Consider the following 8,414-nt stretch of genomic DNA (forward strand, 5'->3'; position numbering starts at 1 on the left):
GGGGAGTTGCAGGTTCTGGCTGAGTAATCCCCAAAGATCCCAGTTTTTATTGAAAGTGGGGTTGGATTTGTGCAGAGCTGCCCTCCTCCCCCCGCACCTCTCATCACCACATCCATTTCATTCCTCCAGCCACGCTGGGCTCTCATCTCAGATTTGCCTGAGATTTATCTGTCAGCTTTATCTGCTCCTAAATTCACTTCAGCTCTGCAGCTGATCCTCCCAGGAATTCGTGATAAATTATATTCCCTGTGTTTTTCATGCTCCTATTTCCCCTCGCTCTGCTTTTGCAAATCTCAGTTTCGAGCCTGCTCTGCTGACCTGAAATCCCACATTTATGGGCTTAGAAGCCAAATTTCCCCAGTGATGGTGGGCAAAGCAGTTGGGAGAATATTCCTTCATATTAATTATACAAATTTTGCTAATTCTGAGATCCTCATGGTGTTTTTTTTTTTTAACTCTCCAGTCCATGCTGCATTTTTTGAGGGTCAGAGGCATCAGTGGAATCAATCCCACTGTATTTGCACTGCCCAAGACTCCCAATCTATTCAGGGTAAACATTTCTCTGCCAATCCCCGCTGCAGGAAGATTTCCCAAGATATGCTAATGGCACCTCTCCAGTGCTGGAAAAACCCCAGCAGAGCAAACTGGGGGGAAAAAAAATAAATATAGATAAGATTCTGGGTTAAAAAGGGAGAAAAGAGGAAAAAAGCACACTCATAATTTGTCTTTTGGCCGTAGGAGAAATAAAATAATTTCTGGAGCCACTCAAGTGACAAAAGGAAGGTTTGGAGACAACAATTTGGACCAATTTGTGTTGGTGCAGAGAATCTACTGATTTCTTCCCTCAAAAAATGAATTTATTGGGAGAGTTAAAGCCAAGGATCTTATTTAGCTGAGGTTGGTTTTATGGAGAGCTCAGCATGAGAACAGATGATTCCAGGAATTTTTGGAAATTTCTAATCAGTAGTACAAGAAAACAGAGAGATAATTCCATATATTTGTCTATAGCAACATGAAATTTTCTCCTGTTTGGTTATTTGCTTGTTTATTTTGGATTTTTGGGATTTTTTGGGGGTTTTAGGGTTTTTTATAGATAAGAAAATATAAAAAAATTAGTTTGAAGACATAAAACCAGGTTTTCTACTTCCTTGCAAATAATCCCAATCACAGCATAATTTCCAAAGTCATGAATTGCTCTGGGATTGGGCTTTTCCAAGGAGAAGGTATAAAATAACTGAGCAGGAGGAAGTCAGAGGGAGATTTTAAAGGCACTGGGCTGGTTCTTAGAGCCTTTTTCCTACCTCAGACATAAAAGCTTCCTCATCCTGACATTCCTCAGCTGGAATTTTCTTTTTTATTTTTGTTAGGTTTTGGGTTTTAATTTTGTTTTCCTTTTTTAGGTTTGGGATTTTAAGAGAAAAAGCAGAAAGAAGACAGAGTTCAATCTCCAAGTCTGGTTCAGAACACCATTGTCCCTCATTTTCCTGTGAGTGACCCCGAATTGACGAACTGATGGGAAAGTCCAGTTGTCTTTGAGGGATTTCAAACTTTGATCTCCATCTTTTCCACAAAAAAATGTGGAGAGAGGAGCCCACACTGGAGCAGGTTTGCTGGTAGGGCCCGTGACCCCACAGGAGCCCCAGGCTGGAGCAGATCCTGAGGGACTGACCCCTTGGAAAAGGGAGAAATTCCTGAGGGACTGATCCTATGGAAAAGGGAGAAATTCCTGAGGGACTGACCCCATGGAAAAGGGAGAAATTCCTGAAGGAATGACCCCATGGAAAAGGGAACAAGTTCCTAAAGGAATAAGCCCATGGGAAAAGGGAGCAGTTCCTGAGGGAGTGACCCCATGGAAAAGGAGAAATTCCTACAGGACTGACCCCATGCAAGTTGGAACTGCTCTTGAAGGACTGACCCCATGGGAAAGGGAGAAATTCCTAAAGCAATGACCCCATGGGAAAAGGGATGCACCTGGAGCAGTTCCTGAAGGAATGACCCCATGGAAAAGGGAGAAATTCCTGAGGGACTGACCCCATGGAAAAGGGAGAAATTCCTGAGGGACTGACCCCATGGAAAAGGGAGAAATTCCTGAGGGACTGACCCCATGGAAAAGGGAGAAATTCCTGAGGGACTGACCCCATGGAAAAGGGAGAAATTCCTGAGGGACTGACCCCATGGAAAAGGGAGAAATTCCTGAGGGACTGATCCTATGGAAAAGGGAGAAATTCCTGAGGGACTGACCCCATGGAAAAGGGAGAAATTCCTGAGGGACTGATCCTATGGAAAAGGGAGAAATTCCTGAGGGACTGACCCCATGGAAAAGGGATCCACCTGGACCTGTTCCTAAAGGACTGACTCCGTGGAAAGGACCCATACTGGAGGAATTCCTACAGGAATGACCCCATGGGAAAGGGAGAAAATCCTGAGGGGCTGACCCCATGGAAAAGGGAGAAATTCCTGAGGGACTGATCCTATGGAAGTTGGATCAATTCCTGAGGGACTGATCCCATGGGAAAGGGAGAAATTCCTGAAGGAATGATCCCATGGGAAAGGGAGCAGTTCCTGAAGGACTGACCCCATGGAAGTTGGAGATGTTCCTACAGGATTGACCCCATGGAAATTGGAACAATTTCTGAAGGACTGACGCCATGGAAAGGACCCACTCTGGAGGAATTCCTACAGGACTGCCCCTGATGGGAAAAGGGATCAAATTCTGTAGGACTGATGCCATGGAAAAGGGATCAATACCTTAAAGAATAACCCTATGGATAAAATGATCAATTCCTTAGGGACTGACCCTCTGGAAAAGGGATCTACAAGTTCCTGAAGGACTGACCCCATGGAAATTGGAATAGCTCCTGAAGGACTGGCTCCATGGGAAAAGAGAGCAGATCCTGCAGAACTGACCCCATGGAAAGGGATCCACCTGGAGCAGTTCCTAAAGGATTGACCCCATGGAAAAAGCATCCACCTGGAGCAGTTCCTGAAGGAGTGACCCAATGGAAAAGGGAGCAGTTCCTGAGAGACTGGCCCCATGGGAAAAGGATCAAAAACCAGAGCAGTTCCTTAGGGACTGACCCCATGGATAACGAATCCACACTGGAGGAGTTCCTGAAGGATTGACCTCATGGAAAAAGAGATCAGTTCCTGAAGGACTGACCCCATGGGAAAAGGGAGCAGTTCCTTAGGGACTGACCCCATGGATAAAGGATCCACACTGGAGGAATTCCTACAGGACTGACCCCATGCATAAAAGGATCCATGTTGGAGCGGTTCCTGAGGGACTGACCCCATGGGAAAAAGGGATCAAATCCTGCAGGACTGACCCCATGGAAAAGCTCCATCAGGAGCTCCCCCGGAGCCGCTGGAGAAAATCAAGAGCATTTTGAGCCCAGGAAGAAGAGAAGGGAGGAGGAAAAGTATTTGTTAAGACCGACTTTTTATTTCTCATTATCCAACCCTAGTTTGACTGGAAATACATTAATTTTTTCCCAAGTCAAGCCTGCTTTGCCTGTGACAGCAATTCCTGAGCATTTTCCCTGTCCTTACCTCAACCCAGGAGCCTTCCATGACATTTCCTCTGCCATGTCCAGCTGAGGGGGGGTGGCAGAGGGGCTTTGGTGACAGAGTGGCTTTGGGGGCAGAGTGGCTTTGGTGGCAGAGTGGATTTGGGGACAGAGGGGCTTTGGTGGCAGAGTGGCTTTGGTGGCAGAGTGGATTTGGGGGCAGAGTGGATTTGGTGGCAGAGTGGATTTGGGGGCAGAGGGGCTTTGGGGGCAGAGTGGCTTTGGTGGCAGAGGGACTTTGGTGGCAGAGTGGATTTGGGGACAGAGTGGCTTTGGTGGCAGAGTGGATTTGGGGGCAGAGGGGCTTTGGTGACAGAGTGGCTTTGGGGGCAGAGTGGCTTTGGTGGCAGAGGGACTTTGGGGGCAGAGGGGCTTTGGGGACAGAGTGGCTTTGGGGGCAGAGGGGCTTTGGGGGCAGAGGGGCTTTGGTGGCAGAGTGGCTTTGGGGGCAGAGGGACTTTGGGGGCAGAGGGGCTTTGGTGACAGAGTGGATTTGGGTCAGAGTGGGTTTGGGGGTGTCCAGCACCCAGGCAGGGCCCATCCACAACAAGAGGCCTTAGTTGGACCTCTTGGGACAAGGGAGGGAGCTGAGCCTGGATGTTCATTGTCCGACTGGCTTTGTGTGTCAAACCAGTTGGAAGTGGAGAGGGAGAAGCTTTCAGGATTTGCACTGTGTGCTCCTCACCGATTCCTTGGGGTTTGAGGTTCAAATTTCAGGATCAGCATCTCAAGGACAAACAGATCATTTCAGAGGGCAGCATCATCTGGGTGTCGTTCCAATGGTGACAGAGACTGAACTTGGGTCATCTTTGCTTAGGTAAGACTGAACCTATCCCAAATTCCCATAATAAAACATGGAAACCTTGACTATATGAACCCTGACTAAAGAAAGAAGGCAAGAAAAGCTGGAAACAATAATGAGGAAAAGCACCAAGATCCTCTATGGGTGAATTTTCACTTTTCCCATACCAGACCTTCTCAATCAGCCTGATGGCACCAGCAAGGAAACTTTTCCCTTCCTTTCCCCTTTTCCTTTGCCCTTTTCCTTTCCCCTTTCTTTTCCTTTCCTTTCCCCTTTCCTTTCCCCTTCTTTTCCTTTCGCCTTCCCCTTTCCCCTTTTCCTTTCCCCTTTCCCCTTTCCCCTTTCCCCTTTCCCCTCTCCCTTTTCCCCTTTCCTTTCCCCCTTTCCCTTTCCCTTTCCCCTTTCCCCTTTCCCCTTTCCCCTTTCCCCGTTCCCCCTTTCCTTTCCCCTTTCCTTTCCCCTTTTTTCCTTTCCCCTTTTCCTTTCCCCTTTCCCCTTTCCCCTTTCCTCTTTCCCTTTCCTTTCCCCTTTTCCCCTTTCCCCCTTTCCCCCTTTCCCCTTTCCCCCTTTCCCCTTTCCCCCTTTCCCCTTTTCCTTTCCCCTTTCCCCTTTCCCTTTCCTTTCCCCTTTCCCCCTTTACCTTTTCCTTTCCCCTTTTTTTTCTTTCCCCTTTCCCCTTTCCCCTTTCCCCTTTCCCCTTTCCCCTTCCCTCTGTTCCCAGTGTTTCTCCTGCCTTGTTGAGGCTCCACTCTGGGAATCCCACGCTGGTTTCAGCTCCTGCCTTGGAGATTTGGCTGATCCAGGTCCATTTTTAGGGCTGGGGTCCTGAGTTCCCAAAAACGACCTTGGCCACAATTTCTGCTTTCCCTCCCCGTCCCCTCCCTGCCCCTCGTGCTCCAGCCCTTGTGAAAAGCTCATTCTTTACTTAAATTTCTCTGTCTGTCCATGGTAAAAAAGCCATTTAGAAATCAAAGGTGCAGTTGTTAATGACAGCACATTCATTTGCTTATGACTGCGCTCAGAACAGAGTAAAACATCACATAATTAGGCATAAATAGCATTATGCATAAATAACGTTTTCCATCCATCATTTCTAAATCATGACTAAAGTATTTATAAACTTTACCATCAAGTTTTACCAAAGTCCTCCTGACAGTCATTATATAATGTACTGAATGCCAAGCAGCATAAAATACCACCAAAAAAAAAAAAAAAAAAAAAAGAGGGAAATGTTTTTGAATCAGAATTCCTCTATTCCTCACAGATCCATTATTCATCTCCACTAGATTAGTCACACTGCTCATATAAGCCAAGGACCACTGAGAAAACAAATCTCTGAGCAGGACTTTGAAAAAGTAAATAAAAATACTCACATTGACTTTTCAGAATGTTCAAAGGATTTCAGACAGATAGAGTAAAAATGATCCAGTGTGTGCTTTTCCCACTAGGTTTTTTTCCAGTTTCCCCAGCCAAGAAGCTTCCTCTCCCTGATTGATACACTCCCTCTCCTATTCCCAGCTTTTGCCTTTTAAACTATCTCCCATACTCAAAAGAAATATGGTTTGCAGCTCGTATTAGCAGCAGCAAATGTTTGGTCACGAAACTTTGGGTGTCATAATTAATACCAATTATCAGAGCCCTATGAAAATACTTTCGGAAAATTCGTCGAATTCCAGCTCCGGTTGTGGAGGGGGAAAAAAAACTTAAGTTGACCTTAACAAAACAACTTTATTCTCCTTAGAAAACTGAAATTGAAAACCTGACCCGAACATGAGCGCTGAGAGTTTTTAACTTGGGCATATTTTTTGCAAATATCATCCATTTGGATCAGTCCATCAAGCCTGACAGCTCCAGCAGAGCTGCACGCCTGTGCTGTCACAGCATTCTCCCCCTTCCGCAGCAAGGACAGCAAAATAAAACCCCACATTTACACGTTTGGAGGGTTAAAAAAAAAAAAAAACACAATCCTTATTTCATTTTTAAACAGCCGTATTTTTTCTGGATAGGAGCTTTTGACAACTTCCCCCCAAATGCTGTCTGAGCAACAACAAGAAAGAGCCTGGAGATTTCCTTCCCTCCACCCTGATTAGAAATGGGATCCATGCCCCAGCTGGATATTTCCAGTTCATGCCCAGTAGAAATAATTTTCTGTCCTATTGCCAAACGCGTCCCATGTGGCCGGCAAAGGTCGGACAATAGCAGCGATACAGCTTCCAGAAAGGAGCTGAAAACGATCCCCTGCAGCCGGAGGCCTCCGTTCTGCAGAGTTTCATCATTCCAGCGCCGAGATTCCACTTCCTTTTTTCCCCCTTTCAAGTGTTCAGCTCGAATCCATCCTATTCCCGATGTTTACGGCTCCCACCTTGCCTGAAGGGACGCGGCACACCCCAGAAGGTCGATCCCAAAATCTTCCACATCCCCGGCAATCCTCGGGTACCACCGGTGAACATCAACACGGGATGGTCGAACAAATCCCGAGGAATCTGTTTTATTAGCATTTATAGGATTTGCGTGTGTGTGTGTGTGTGCACAGCCACGCTTGGGAGCGCTGGTTACGGGGCAAAAACAAAATAAAAATAAAATCCGGGCGATTCCTCCGGGGACCATCGGCGCTGGGAGCGGTGAGTGCGGATGGCGCAGCCTGGAAATGTTCGAATGCCTGACGGTGTTTTCTTTCCTGAGGAGCTCGGTGGGATTTCTCGCAGTTCATGCTTCAGCTAAGCACATCAGAATAAAAGTTAAGCCCCGCTCTGTGCTCGGCTCCGCTGCCCCAATTTCCTACCCCAACCTCCACCGAGGGAAAAAAGAAAAATAAAGCAGGAAAACTCCGCCAACACCAAAATCGCGCTGCCAGGTTTTTGGGGGCAAAAGTGGCGCTTTTAGGGACATTTTCAGGGGATGATGGCAACCCCCGTCGTGCTGCCTGTGCCTGGAAAGAGCGGCTGGAGCGGCCCTGGGAATTCCTTGGGATCCCGGGAGGGGCAGGGATGGGAAGGGAGCGGTGCCGCCCCCACGCCTGGAAGATGCGGAATTGCCCCAAAAAAAGGTGTTGGATCCCCTCCCTTGGGGGCTCGGGCTTGATCCCGAGGCCACCCAGGCACGGGGCACCCACCCGAGAAAGGGAGATGCCAGAAGTGTTTTTGTTTTGGGGTGGATGGGAGGAAAAGAGTTTGTTTTGGGGTGGACGGGCTTGTTCTCACCTCTCGTTTTCCGTCTCCTCTCAGTTGAAAACACTGGAAAGGGAAAAAAAAAATAAAAAAAAAAAAACAAAAAGGAAAAGGTTGGAAATGTTCCTCTGTTACACAGCTCACCTGGGAACGAAACTCTTTCCCTTTTGGAGGGTTTTCCCCTCCAAGCAAAGGGGAAATGTTGTTAAATAACAGCGGGGTCTGTGCGCGCCCGGTGTAGGATTCCGCGACAAGGTATCCGTGAAAACGTAGCCTGAATATTGAAGAAATAAATTGTTTTATTTATTCTCCTGGTTTATTTTCGCCCCGACGAGGAGTTTTTTAGGAAAAGGGCGGCAGGGAATTCCCTGCAGCCGCCTCGGGCTCCCCGAGCTGCGCACAGCGAATCCACCCCGGTACATTTGGGCCGCCCTTGCAGCACCGGGATTTTCTCTTTTTCTGTTGAAAACATTCCCAAATCTGCCCTTTCTCCAAACCACCGCAAATTTTTGGAAGTCCAACACTCTCCTCTCACGGTTTCCTTTACCACCCTGTCGTTTGTCTCTATATTTTGTTCACAGGACACAGAAATGTCCCACATAAATTCCTTTTCGGGGTTAGCGATCACGGAGCTCGTTGAATAGGACCCGTTAGGACCTGCCTTGATATACAGCTAATTTTCCGCAAAATAATAAATATACCTATATATAAATAAAATATTTTCCACTATATGTATATATTATATTTTTTTTTACCTCTGCTCATACATCCAGTTTCGGCGTCGGGCAGAGGTTTCATTGAATTTCGAGAATTTCCCCGAAAAGCAGAAGTTTCTTTTCGACGGCTGGTTTTGGTTTTTCGGTTTTGGTTTTTTTTTTT

General features: G+C 47.0%; 1 long non-coding RNA gene across 1 annotated transcript; it reads right to left on the bottom strand.

The window, feature by feature from the left end:
• Nucleotides 1–6,076: 6,076 nt before the first annotated feature.
• Nucleotides 6,077–8,414, bottom strand: LOC134415050 (uncharacterized). The gene is made up of 3 exons (XR_010026905.1): nt 8,291–8,414; nt 7,680–7,809; nt 6,077–7,601 (listed from the first exon to the last, which is right to left on the bottom strand). It is a non-coding gene; the product is annotated as an uncharacterized LOC134415050 (long non-coding RNA).

Source organism: Melospiza melodia, chromosome 2 (assembly GCF_035770615.1).
Source record: "Melospiza melodia melodia isolate bMelMel2 chromosome 2, bMelMel2.pri, whole genome shotgun sequence".
NCBI classification, from domain to species: domain Eukaryota; kingdom Metazoa; phylum Chordata; class Aves; order Passeriformes; family Passerellidae; genus Melospiza; species Melospiza melodia.